This window comes from Erythrolamprus reginae, chromosome 2 (genome assembly GCF_031021105.1).
Source record: "Erythrolamprus reginae isolate rEryReg1 chromosome 2, rEryReg1.hap1, whole genome shotgun sequence".
NCBI lineage: Eukaryota > Metazoa > Chordata > Lepidosauria > Squamata > Dipsadidae > Erythrolamprus > Erythrolamprus reginae.
The window spans coordinates 140440306-140455297 of NC_091951.1; the positions used below are offsets into that span (position 1 = coordinate 140440306).

Genomic DNA, 14992 nt, shown 5'->3' on the forward strand with positions numbered 1-14992 from the left:
CTTGAAATACTCATATCAAATGACCTAAGTGCCAAAGCCCACTGCAACAAGATCGCCAAAAAGGTTTTAAGAATTGTTAACCTAATCTTATGTAGCTTCTTCTCCGGTAATATTACACTACTAAACAGAGCATACAAAACTTTCATCAGACCAATCCTTGAATACAGCTCATCTGTCTGGAACCCATACCGCATTTCGGACATAAATACTATATTTTTTGGTGTATAAAAAGGTCAAAAAAGTGTGCCAAAACCTGGGTGCGTCTTATACACCAAATGTTGCATGGGGGGGGGAAGTTGGGTGGCAGTCAGCACCAGCAGCGGCAGCCTTCCTGTGCCTGTCCGCTTCTCCGCAGTTGCCGCCATGCACCCCGCCTCAGCTGCCCAATGGTGGGCGTACCTCGTGAGGTCAGCAGGGACCCCACAAGGAATGCCCGATGCTGGACAGGTGAGGTGGGACGCACGGAGGTAGCTGCAGAGAAGTGGAGGATGTCTGCGGAGTGGCCCTGATCATCCGGCAGGAGGGGGCTCGGCTTCATCAGCCCATATCCAACCTCCTGTCTTTGGGGATGCCTTTGGGAGGGCGCGGCAGTCAGTGAAAGGTGCTCCGAGTGAAGCTGCCTCAGCCGGGATGAGGTGGCACCTGCCCAGCCCCTGCCACAGCCGCTCATCTGAGCCACTTTTTTCATCCGGAGGCGTTTACTGGGAGGGGGGGAGGTAAGTTTCATTTTCCATTATGTGAAACACTGGAAGAGGAAGTGAGTTTATGAACTGGCTTTCACCCTCCCTACGGCCGTTGCGAATTTTCTCTCTTAAATTCCAAAGGAGTTCAATGACATTTCTTCTCCAATTCCGTTTTGAGAAATCACAGCCTTTATAATCGCATTTTACCCTTAACCTGTCAAACATGAACGAACTTGGACAATGTGCTAAACCTCCCAAATTGCTGAAAGCAAGTGAAAAAGGAAAGATCGAAAACAACAAACCACTATGGATCTTCAATTAGAGCACAAATAATAGTTCAAAACACCTAGCAATCCCCTAAGGAACTCTTAAGCATCTCTGCAAAGGAAAGTCACCTTTAATGGTCTCCTTGTTTTAAATGGCCTCTTGTCGCCTCCAGCTGATTCAACCGCAATGCCATTTTGCAAGAAAATGCAAGGGTCTCCGGTGGATGGGGTAACAGGAAGGAAGGGCAAGGGTCTTCAAACCTGGCGAGATTAAGGCTTGTGGACTTCAACTCTAATTCCTGAGGTAGCATGACTGGTGGAAGAATTCTGGGAGTTGAAGCCCACTAGTCTTAAAGCTGTCAAGGCTGAAGACCCCTGAGTTAGGGCTAGGAGTGCAAGGGTCATCAAACCTGACAAGTTTAAGGCTTAGTACCCATCTCATGTATATAAACAGTGTTATATCTATGTATAGTACCAATACATACTTGAGTGAGTGAGTGAGTGAGTGAGTAAGTAAACAAACAAACAAAGAAAGAAATACATAAATAAACAAACAAACAAACAGACAGACAGACAGACAGACAGACAGATGAATAAATAACATCAATAAGTTCTTCAGATGCAAAAGGACCAAAAGATTGATAACATGGATTGAAAAAAACATGGAGAACAGTATTACAGGACTCTGTTCGGATTTCCTGACCCTTCTTATACTATACTAGAAAAGGGAAATTAGTGTGCCTTGAGAATGGTAAATGGTAAACCAAGTCAGATCTCTTCAGTGTACAAAATCTTGATACGAATAACAGCATTGTGTTATTCCTATATCGTTGATTTCTTCCCAAAATTCTGTCTGTTATTGATGGTGTAATGTAATTAACTTGCTTTTGGGAGGAAGAAGGATATTTGAATGGAACCTCAGTTACCAAATAAATAAATAAATAAATAAATAAAAATGCTATGCTATTCTATGCTATTCTAATCTACTATCACTAATGGAGCCTACCATGACAGTTGTAAAATGGATCATCATATGACTAACCCAATATTAACAAAAAAAATTCTGGCAGCCATTCATTAAGTGAAATCATTGTTTGCTATAGGACATTTTGGTTTAAAAAAAAAACATCACCAGAAAGAAACTCTGGTTTTCAGCAAAAGCATCATATATTGTGGTCACCTGAGTTCAGGACACTGCAAACAGCTATGTAAAGACCAGTGGCAAAGCACCCAAAATCTTTTCATGTGGCTAAATGCTGGCAGCTTTGAAACTGGTTTATGTAAGTACCTTTTGGGGTACTTACCCCAGATCTGTCATGATTTAAAATGGTTGAAGACTACTTGTACACATAGCATGTCCAACAACTCATCTCAGAAATTGTAATTTTCCTTTCTGCCATTTCTTTTTCTTCCTGAGAAGTTTGCTATAAGAAATAATAGTTTAAAACAAAAATATTAAACTTTGCTTAAATAATTTCTGTCCCTTGTGAACAATTTTACCATTTCATGAAATCCAAACACTTAGAATGGAAATATCTGCCAGAGTAGAAGTACTATATGCTTGCAGATAGTAGTGGGATATCAAATAGTTGGGATCCATATTCCAAACTATCTAACAGATGCTTTAGAATTTGAATAAACTGCATTGGTATTTTGGTATATTTGCATCATGCGTGTGCTGCCTGACCTCTCACAAGATATGCTGTTCAGCCCCCACTCCTGCCACCAATTGTTGATTTAAAAAAAAAAATCAAACGTGGGAAGGAATGGTTGGCTAGATAGAATAAACTTATTTTAAACGTGATTAAATTTTCAGAAAATGTTATTCTAACCCCAGGTTGAATGCATTTTTCCCTACTTATTAATTTGATTTACTGAATTGATAAGCCTGCCTAGTTCACACAATATGATTCTGGGTGGCATACAACAACAGCAACAAAACAAAGAATAAACTGAAAAAGAACCACCTAATATTAAGCATATATTAACATATAAATACAAATACGAAATGCAAATTATAAATTGGTGACCAAGCACCATAATAAAAACAACAAAAAGGAGAATCCATTTCACTGGCCTTAAATGCATGAGGGGAAAGGGAGGACTTAATTCTTGGACAAAGCCCATTTTACTGGTCTCTTACCCATACATTGTAGAGTCCCCAACAAATTTTACATATGGACTCTGAGTGAATGTAATTCAGCAATATCTGAATAGCCATATTCTCAATCTGTATGATCATTTTGTTAAGTTGAAAACTTAAGACTTCAGCTGGTACAAGTAGTCTTTTACTTACAACAGTTTGTTTAGTGATTGTTGGAAGTTACAACAGCACTGAAATGAAGTGTCTTATGACATTTTTTCACACTTATGTCCTTTGCAGCATCCCCATAGTGCGGTGATCAAAATTCAGACATTTGGCAACTCACGCACATTTATGATGGTTTCAGCATCCCTGGGCCATGTGATCTCCTTCTGCGACCGTCTGTTAAGCAAAGTGAATGGGGTAGCCAGATTCACACAACAACCATGTTATTAATAATTGCAGTGATTTGCTTACCAATTTTAGCAAGAAAAGTCATAAAAGAGGAAAACTCACTTAACAACGGTCTTCACAGCATCAGAAATTTTGGGCTCATTTGTGGTCATAAGACTACTGTAGATATTGAGAATTCTTCCATACTTCTGGGCATTATAGTAGCCCCATGTTTCTCTTGTTTTATTAAAAATATAATTTTTATTAGATTTATTTACATTTAAAGACAACATAGAAAAAGAAAACACAAATTTTACAAACCATTCAACTAACATCACAAAAAAGAAAAGAAAACCTCCACAAATGTTGTCTATACTGACAACTAAAATATAATCATTTATTTCCATTGATATCTAAATTAAAATACCAATACTAATCCTAATTCCATAGATTTTCCTCGCAATTATATATTATATTTATTCTTTTAATTTCTTAATACTAAATTCCTATATTTATATTCATACACACACACACACATGCACTATCTATTAGAAAATAAAAATATTTTAAGTTCATTATATTCAGCTTCCTACTATTTCCTTTTTTGCTAACCATTCATAAAATATGTTTCAGACCTCATAGAATTTCCCTTCATCTTTCTCCTTCAGTTCCAGTGTCATATTATCAAGTTCTGCACAAAGATTTTTTAAAATTATTATGCTATCAATAGATATAGTTTCTTGTTTCCAATGTTGCGCAAGGCAGATCCTTGCTGCAGTCAAGTTATATTGTATAATATAATAATAATAAAATAGTTATATTGTATAATATAATAATAATTGAAAAGTGTTCGGAAAGTTCAGGTCATGCAGAATGTGGCTGCGAGAGATATCATGGGGTTACCTAGATTCACCCACGTCTCTCCAATACTCCGTGATTTGCACTGGCTGCCGATCAGTTTCCGGTCGCAATTCAAAGTGTTGGTAATGACCTTTAAAGCCCTATATGGCATCGGACCAGAATACCTCTGGAACTGTCTTCTGCCACACGAATCCCAGCGGCTGATAAGGTCCTACAGAGTTGGCCTTCTCCGGGCCCCGTCGACTGACGGGCCCCAGGGGAAGAGCCTTCTCTGTGGTGGCCCCAGCCCTCTGGAATCAACTCCACCCAGAGATCAGAACTGTCCCCACCCGCCTTGTCTTTCGCAAATTACTTAAGGCCCACCTGTATCGCCAGGCATGTGGGAATTGAGATGTCTCCCCCAGGCTTGTATAGTTTTATGTATGGTATGCTTGTGTTGTATGGTTTTTAAATGATGGGGTTTTAGATGTTTTTTTTAAAAAAATATTAGATTTGTTACATTGTCATATTGTTATTATTATTGTTGTGAGCCGCCCCGAGTCTCCGGAGAGGGGTGGCATACAAATCTAATAAATAATAATAACAATAATAACAATAATAACAATAACAACAACAACTACAATTATTATTATTATTATTATTATTATTATTATTATTATTATTATTATTATTATTATTATTATTATTATTATTTCATTTTTGGTCCATAATTCCTAATAGACAAAGTTCCAGTTTTAACTATAATTTTTGCTTTATCATTTCTGTTAGCCAATTCCCAATTTTACCCTAAAATTTCTTTACCTGTGTGCATGTCCAGCACATATAAAAATATGATCTGTTTCTATACCCACATTTCCAGCAATTTGAAGGTAGGTTTGGGTACATTTTTGCCACTCTTGCCAGTGCTAAATGCCAGCTAAATGCCACCTATTATAGTAGGTTTCATTCACTCAGTCAGCCAGAATCTGTCTTCACATGCTCGGAATACACAAGTCCCTATCTCACCAACCGCTGCTTTCAACCTGGTTCGGCAAGCCTGTTGTCCAGGATGTGGCCACTGCACATGCTACAGCTATAGGAGTCACAAGTGAGAGCTGAGTGACAGGTGAGGACCAAAGGTGAATGAACTGCCCTACAAGCTGCCCTAAAATGAGCTGCTGTAAAAGGATATAATATGCCCTACACCAGAAGTGCTATCCCTCCCTGAACACCCCATATAGCCTGAAGCAAATTCTACTAAATATAAGGAAGAAAGGAAAATATAGATATAGCCTTAACTGTACCTTTTATTAGGCATTCAAAGCACTAGTTAGTCTATAGCACTCATATCTGTCCCCAAGTAAACCACATTGATATGGCCACAAGTTATCACTGATTCACATTCAACCCCCCCCCCAAAAAGGATTGTCTATTTTTCATGGTTCCTTATTCCAATAATCACAGTCAATTTTTCTTTATTTCCCTCCTTCACTCCCATCTGAAGAAAATAATTCTGAAAAAAATGATTAGAATACTTATCAATGTATAGTTTTTGCACTGGGAAGCAAAATCCAAGTTACTCACAGAATCACTTTTTTCTTTTTCATTTGGCAGCTGTGATCATTAAACATACTAACATAATCATTCCAAGCAATCCCATATCCCTCTAGAAACAAATGAAGAAACTAACTTAAAATATACCTCAATTGCTAGTAGAAGACAACTGTTAGAATTACTAGGATATTTTATTAGTTAATTCTCAGGTTTCTAGAAAATTTAAAATCCTCCAGATAAGCAGCATTTTTCTCAGTCTTTTATGACATTGAAACAATGATCTATTGATAGGACACAGGAGAGCCAATTTGGTATAGTTGTTAAGGCACTGGACTAGAAATTAGGAGACCGTGAGTGCTAATAGCCACCCCGAGTCTTCAGAGAGGGGCGGCATACAAATCTAATAAACTATAATAATAAACTATAATTCTGCCTTATGCCTGAAAGCCATTTGGGTGACTTTGATCTAATCCAATGATGGTGAACCTTTTTTGGCCAAAAGGATTTGTGTATGTGCGTAAGCACACATGCACACGCCCACACCTAGGTCCTCCCTCCATGCATGCACACGTCCCCTACGCATGTGCGCTACCCCCCATGCATGGAAGCAGGCCTCACAACGGACTCCTGAAGCCTGGAAATGGTGAAAAAATGGCCAAACTGGCCAACTCAAAGTTTGGAAACAAACTTCCAGTTGGTCCATTGGGCTGTTTTTCACAGTCCCTCGGCTTCAGGAGGCTTTTCTGAAGCCTTGGTAAAGTAAAAATGGCCAGAAAGGTAAAAAATCAGCTGACCAGCATGTTCATGCACACTGAGTTGGCATAGGGCAATGCCTCACGTGCCCTCGTGTGCCATAGGTTCAACGTCAGGGATCTAGTCATTCTCTCTCAACCTGACCCATCACACAGGGTTGTTGTTGGGGGGGAAATAGAAGGAGGAAAGAGTATTAGGAATGTTACTTGCCTTGAATTGCTTATATGGTAATAAACATGGGATAAAAATCCAATGAATACATAATACTTGTACAATTGATGCCATTGTTGTTTTTTAGGTAGGGATCTGAGGCTACTCACACAGGATTCTATATCATTTATTTGCTGACATGGTTTATATAGTCGGTGATGAGGGATGCTATCTCTTTAAAAAAAGATCTTGGTATGTTTGAAAAAATAAAAGGAAATCCGTATCAAAATAAAGTATGTCTTTCATAATGCTTTTTTTAACCCTGCTGTTCTGTTCGGGTCGTATGTGACCCGAAGCCAAGTTTGAGTCCCTGTAAAAAAATTTCCCTGCATATCTGAAACTTGAAATTTCATGACTGTTCATCATTTCAGGGGTTCTCTCTATGAGAATTTTTTTGTGGGGTGGGGGGCTTAGTTTTTGCTGGGCAAAAAAAGTTACAAATCTTCTGTTCCCGGGTCACCCTGACCCGGACCGAAAACTCTTCATTTGCAGTGCTTATGTTTGGTCTTTTTGAAAGCTTTTTTCACTTGGAAAGTAGTTTGAACATTTCTGCACACGTTGGAATGAAAATTGAACTGAAAAAATTAATCCTTGTTGGTTTATTTTGCACATAAATGTGCCTCCCCCCGTTTTTGTGTAATGTTTTTCAATTTATGGATAGTTTTGCTAGCAAAATGCATTCTATTTTACTGAAGTTGATGTGGGATTGGTAGCTTGAACATTTCTGAATATAAGAAAAATATAAAGGAACTGAAAAAAATGATTCTTACTGGTTTTTTAACATCAGAAATAAGCCCCCCCCCCTCGGCTGCTTGCAACCATTTTCACTTTTTATTTTTTTATGCTCCAAATCCAAAATATTCTTTAAAATCTTAAGCATTCATTTACTCAATTTAACAATGCTGATCATCAAAAAAATATTTGGGGGGGTGGGGAAAAAATTTTTTTTCTGGGCAAAAAAAAAGTCACGTTTAGTCTGTTCGGGTCATATAGACCCGGACCAAAATGATTTTTTTTAAGTACAGTGGTACCTCGAGATACGAGTTTAATTCGTTCCGGACCTGCGCTCTTAAGTCGAGCAGCTCTTATCTCGAACGACTTTTCCCCATAGGAATTAATGTAAATAATTTTAATTGGTTCCAGCCCTCAAAAAACTCACAAAGTTAGTCTAAATTATGCAAAAAGACATTGCAAGAATAAATGTAACTTTACTTATTAATAAGATGATAAGCTGAGAGCTTTCCTTCCCTTCCTCTTTTTACCCAAAACAATCAACATGGCAAACTTTTATTTTTATTCATTAAACTGTAGTTATTTATTCAACTTCACTGCCACCCAATCCTGTAGAGGGAGGAAAGAAGGGAGGAAGGAAAAGGAAAGCAAGAAATGGAGGGAGGAAAGGAAGGAAGGAAGGAAGGAAGGAAAGAAAGAAAGGAAGGAAGAAAGAAAGGAAGGGTGAAGGGAGAGGAACAGAGGAAGGAAGCAAGGAAACTTATGAAAGGGGAGAGTAACTTCACTGCCACCCAATCCTGTAGAGGGAGGAAAGAGGGGAGGAAGGAAAAGGAAAGCAAGAAATAGAGGAAGGGAAGGTAAAAGAGAGAAAGAAAAAGAGCAAGAAAGAAAGAAAGCAAGAGAGAAAGAAAGAAAATGAAAGAGAAATAAAAATAGAGAGGGAGAATGAAAGAAATGGAAGGAGGGAAGGAAGGAGAGAAAGCAAGAGAAAGAAAGAAAGAAAGAGAAAGAAAGAAAGAAAGAGAAAGAAAAAAGAATGAAAGAGCAAGAGAGCAAGAGAGAAAAAGAAAGAGAGAGAGAAAGAAAGAAAGAAAGGCAACTTCAAAGAAAGGCTCACTGAGCATCTCTCACTCTCTCTCTCTTTCTATCCCTCTCTCTTTCTCTCCCCCCTCTCCCCCCCTTTCCCTCTCTCTTTCTCTCTCTCCCTCTCTCTTTCTCTCCCCCCTCTTCCCCCTTTCCCTCTCCCCCCCCCAGGCCGGCAGCGATGTTTTAAAACAGCCGCACCGTTTGCGAGCTAACTCCTGAGGTGCGGAAGTTCGCCTTTGGCATTTGGGCCACTCGGAATGTGAAATTCAAAACAGCGTTCGGATCCCCCCACCCCCAGCAGAAGCCAAGGACCCCCAGAGTGGGGCGGCAGGGGAGGCGACCGCCTCTCCACTCACCAAGTGCCGGGATACGAGCCGAGAAGAGCCGGGCTGGCTTACTTTCCTTCCTTCCCGCGCTGATGCAGAGCCACTCGAACAAAGCGTCACGCCCCCCTGACGCTTTTGGCGGCAAAAGAGCCCAGCGTCGCTTCGGAAGCCACCGAAAGCATCAGAGGGGCGCGACGCTTTGTTCGAGTGGCTCTGCATCAGCGCGGGAAGGAAGGAAAGTAAGCCAGCCCGGCTCTTCTCGGCTCGTATCGCGGAGAGGGGCGGCATACAAATCCAAGTAATAAATAAAATAAAATAAAAAAATGTCTCTCCTCTCCCAGCTCTTATCTCGAGTAGCTCTTAAGTCGAGCAGCTCTTATGTCGGGGTTCCACTGTACTTGAATTTGGTCTTTTAGAAAACTTTTTCAACTGGAAAACTAGTTTGAACATTTATGAACATAATGATATGAAAATTGAACTGGAAAAATTGAGACTTATATTTCTATTTTGATCAAAAAGCCCCTCCCCCCATCCTTTCTGAACTTCGTGTCAATTTATATTTTTTAAGGCTACAAATCCCTAAGGAATTTTCCCCCAAAAGGTTTGATATACTAAATTGAACAATCCTGAACATAAGAAAAATATAAATAAACTGAAAAAAATGGTTCTTATTGGTTTATTTTTGCCACAAAAGGGCCACCCCCTTCAGCCTTGCTGTGTGACATTATTGTCACTTGTTATACATATTTGGCTAGAAATATTTGGAATATCATTTTGAAAATCAACCACATTGTAGCCAGAGAACTAATTTTATGAAAGAAATCCATTTTACTAAAAAAAAGTATGTAAGTTTGAAATTAACAGCATATTTTTTATATAAATTGAAATAACTTTATGTGCAAAATAAACCAATATGCATCAATTTTTCCAGTTCAATTTTCATATCATTATGTTCAGAAATGTTCAAGCTACAAATCCCACACCAACTTTAGTAAAATAGAATGCATTTTGATAACAAAACTATCCATAAAGTGAAGACTATTTCACAGAAACGGGGGGGTATGCATTATATCAGCAAAATAAACCAATAAGATTTACTTTTTCCATTTCAATTTTCATATCATTGTGTGCAGAAATGATCAAGCTACCAATCCCACACCAACTTCAGTAAAATAGAATGCATTTTGCAAGCAAAACTATCCATAAATTGAAAAACATTTCACAAAAATGGGGGGGAGGCACATTTATGTGCAAAATAAACTGATAAGGATTAATTTTTTCAGTTCAATTTTCATTCCATTGTGTGCAGAAATGTTCAAACTTGTTTCCAGGTGAAAAAAGCTTTCAAAAAGACCAAATATAAGTACCTAAAATGATCAATTTGCAGTCCAGGTCAAATAGACCCGGGAACATAAGATTGGGGATTTTTTCTAAACAGAACAGCATTAACTGCTTGATAACCTAGAATGAGAAAAGTGTACCCATCTTTACTGTACTGGCTATTGTCTCAGTTACTTTCCAAGTGGGATGATTAACCATTCTTACTGAAGGAATTTAAGAATATTATAACAATAACATCACTGCCAGTTACTCTCATTACATTGTGCCATAGACTAATCATTCTCATCTTTACAGCAACCTCCCAAAAATCTAGACGCAGATAATACAGAGTTACTACTTATACTGTTATCCTACATTCAGTGTTGAGTCAGATACTATTTTGACCTACTCACAACTATAATTTTATGAAGGATGAAAAATCACTTATTTCAAGCCTACAGCTCTGACCTCATTTTCATCCTAGTACTGTGCTTTCCTGGCAACTTCCACCGAGTACCCAGCAATAATGTATTCTAAATGTTCTGATTTTCAAGAGTGTCTTGTTTTGACTGTGACTGCACATGATGTACAAACAACATGCATTTAAATTTCAGTAGTGTTCATGTTAAGAGACAACAGCTTGAACAGAAGGTGTATCACAGATAGCTAGGAAGGCACAGGGTTTAATAATTCTCTCATCTATTGGCTTAATACTAAAGTTCTCCCATACACAAGTATACATCTTCTAAAAGAGCACCACACTTATGTTTTCAGGCACAAATAAAAATTGTGAATTCCACAGAAGGGAAATCACAGTAGAGTTAAATACACACATTGAACTTGGGGGCTAACTATGACTGATGAATTTCTCAATATTTTTTTTATTTTTTCAGTTCTGGAATCCCTTAATTTGAGTTGCGTCCAGGTGGCTATATGGACCTGAGCATTTACTAGCCAGATGCCTTTCCTAACACCTATATGGAGTTTGCAATAGATATTTTGTCTTTGTGCCCAAAGAGCGAAATGTTTGCTGCTACCTAGAATTGAATTCTCAACCTTCTGAACTGCGTCTTCACCACTAGGCCACCATTGTGCTCTGTGAATGTCTCAATATAAGGATGAAATCAGTTGCACAGTGCCTCCTATGGGTCAGTAGCCAATACATTCCCTTCTGCTATTTCTCTGCTGAAAATCTCCTTCAGCTGAAATATTTTCCCTTCAAATACATATGCTGTGAACATAGCCCGTATGCCAGACTGCAGGCACAAATGTGCATCCTCATGAGTGAACAATGGCTATTACCGAAGTACACAGATACCCCAGACACTTCCTCTGCTAATCCCTATAAAAATATGGAAGAAATTCTAGAAATAGCCTTAAAGCTTTAACTAACAATCTCTAAGTAAAAATTACTGAACATGCAGTACAGTATATACTTAAGTTTGGTCCTAAAATTTTTAATTTCTGTTTTGTATTACGCTAAATCTCATTTTGTTTCTCTCTGAACAAGTCCCTAATGTTGGGAAAATTGGAAGTAAAGGGAAAAAGAGGATGACCAGTAGAAAGCTGGATGGATTTAGTTACAGTAGCAATTGGTGTACTCTTGAGACACCAAAAGACTGGATTAGAAATACATGATTCTGGAAAAGTCTATCTAAATGGTTGCCAGGAGTTGACAGCACTTAATCAATCAACAAATTGCAAAAATGGATCTTTGATTTTGGCTTCTTAAATCTCTCAGGTTATGGTCATTGTTCTTCGAGGAATCTGTAATATTTTGGGCAGACAATTCCTCATTTGTTTCTACACCTGCACTCTCTTTTATTCTCTCTGGAGTTTTGTGTTTTATTTTGCATTTTTTCCTAAGTAATTTGCATACTGCTATGTTACCATAATCTAGGCAGCGCTGTAATTATATTTTCCCATTGAATGGTTACATTTTAACATTTACAGGTTTAACAAAAGTCTTTAAAGTGCTTTAAAAAACCTTGATTTTGTTTATTTCCTATGAGTTTGATTTATCTGCCAACTGAGAGGGAAAGGGCTGAATCCTCTATCACCATGTCTCTATTGCTTACATGTTCAGGAAGTGGCACCAACAACATGATTTCAATTACTGTCTTTTGACATTTTAACCCAACCCCAGTCCACATTGGGGTTAAGACATGGATGTCAAATGAGATTTCACTATTTTTTATTTTAATTTTATTTTAATTGGATTTGTATGCTGCCCCTCTCTGAGGACTATATAATAGATATGACAGCAAAGGAAACTAGCAAACCGTTACATCAGTGCAGAAGATGGAACCATTGGTGTGGAGACCCAGAGGACTTCTGGGAGAGGAGATTACAACTTCTAACATCTTATCTCATAGGCCTCAGTTTGAGTGTCAAACTCAATTGCATCACGTGACATATCATGACTTTTTTGCCTTTGCAGAGCCGGGTGGGCATGGCCCGCCCATGATGCATCCAGCCCAGGGGCAACCAGTTTGACACCCCTATATAACATTTAAATCTATTTGTTTCAATAACATATAAATCTATTTGTTTCAATAGCCATCCTTTTATTTTATCATAACCTGTTAAATTTGAATAGATCCCATTTCAGATCTTTCCTATAACAACTCATATGTCAAGTGCTGGGGAAGTTTATTGCAAGCTGAACCTCTCTACCAAAATCTGAACTATTAGTGTTTGAGGGAAGTGAGTGGAAATTAAGAAAGGAATTCAAGGTGGGCTGGACTTAGATCTCTTGTGGGCACGCAAAGAGTGGGCACTATGAGGGAAATGGGCAGTTTCAAAATTTGATCAATAACGATAGATAGATAGATAGATAGATAGATAGATAGATAGATAGATAGATAGATAGATAAATAGATAAATAGATAAGCAAGCAAACAAACAAAACATAGACTCCTCCCTCAGGCTCAACTTGATAATCTCCTACATCTTATATACAGCGATCCCCCGAGTTTCGCGATCTCGATCTTTGCGAAACACTATATCGCAATTTTTCCACCCGATGACGTCACTCCCTTCCTTTCTCATCTTTCTTTCTCTCTCTCTTTCTCTATCTTGCTTCTTCCTCTCTCACACTCTCTTCCTCCCTCTCTCATCTCTTTCTTTCCTTCTCTCTCTTTCTCTATCTCTCCCCCTCTTGCTCTCGAGCGGCGGGTGGCACCCAGGGAAGGTTCCTTCGGCCGCCCACCAGCTGATCTGCTCGGCAGCGCAGTAGCAGCGAGGAGCCGAAGATGGGGTTTCCCCTTTGCGTGGGCAACGGGGAAACCCCATCTTCGGCTCCTCGCTGCTACTGCGCTGCCGAGCAGATCAGCTGGTGGGCGGCCGAAGGAACCTTCCCTGGGTCTTTAACTCCCAGAGCGGCGGACAAGCGGAAAAGCGGCGGACAAGCGGGCAGGCAGGCGGCTCCTCAGCTGCTGGGTCTTCCCAGGTGCAGAAGTAAAAACACCATCTGCGCATGTGCGGCCATGGAAAAAGGGGCGCGCATGCGCAGATGGTGTTTTTACTTCCGTACCGCTACATCGCGAGAAATCGATTATCGCGAGGGGTCTTGGAACGGAACCCTCGCAATAATCGGGGGATCACTGTATAGTAAATACAAATTTATTCAGATCCAAATTGAAAAATCTCTGAAATATCATAGGAGTGGGTATCTTAAATTCGCATTGCCTCCTACAAAATATCTAAACATCCTCTTGTGGAAATCAACTGCTTTGACCTCTCAGATAATCAGAGACAGGAAACTGCACCCAATGATATGTTATGCCCTATCACTTCTGACTGAACCAGGACAGCTTATTCTATATGACATGCTATTATAATTCTAAAGGCTCAAGGATTGTATGTCTTATTTTCCAGGAAAAGGAGATCAGGGGGCACGAGTGAAGGCTGTGCTTGAATGAAGATTTGGGTCATGTTTTTCAAGCAGACACATGTTACACAATTCATTTGCAATTCATAATATCTTCTACCTCCTAAACATGTACAATTTGCTTGTTGTTGCTGCTGTGCCTTAATTTCTCCTAGCCTAATAATGATCTTATTGCTGCAAAGATCATAACAGAATGCCTACTGGCTTTATCAATTTCATGAAACAGCTAAACATGACTCAGTAAGTCATCATATCATCAATAGGACCACAGTGAGACGCCCCAGAGACTTATGATCTTCTGTCTGTGGCAATCTCAGTCACAAAACCGTCTCTAAAAATGTATTGTTTTTATATTAGTCTTTGTGTTAGTGATGTCACAATAAATTATAAATATACGCTTTTGGTTTTATTTTACTCTTATGAATAATGTTGGGTTTTCCTAAAAGAGAAATGACATATAAGTATCAGTAGGAGAGTCATTTAACAAAAGAATGTACACTTATTTAAATGCAACTACATCTTCAAATACAACTCAAAAAAGTTCCTCAGTTCACAGATCCAGTATATATATATTTATTTGTACACCATTCAGAGCTCCTCTACGAGGGAAATGGGCAGTTTCAAAATTTGATCAATAACCAAAAAAAAATAAAATAAAAATAAAATAAAATAAAATAAAATAAAATAAAAAAATAAAATAAAATAAATAAAACAAAACAAAATAATAAAACTAAATAAAATTAAATAAATAAATAAGCAAGCAAGCAAGCAAGCAAGCAAACAAACAAACAAATAAAACACATACACACACACACACACACACACAAATGAATGAATAAATAAATAAATAAATA

General features: G+C 38.5%; 1 protein-coding gene across 2 annotated transcripts in view; it reads right to left on the reverse strand.

Moving 5' to 3' along the window:
• Nucleotides 1–14992, reverse strand: part of SHISA6 (shisa family member 6) — a 430733-nt gene that overhangs the window by 387213 nt on the left and 28528 nt on the right. The window lies entirely within an intron of this gene.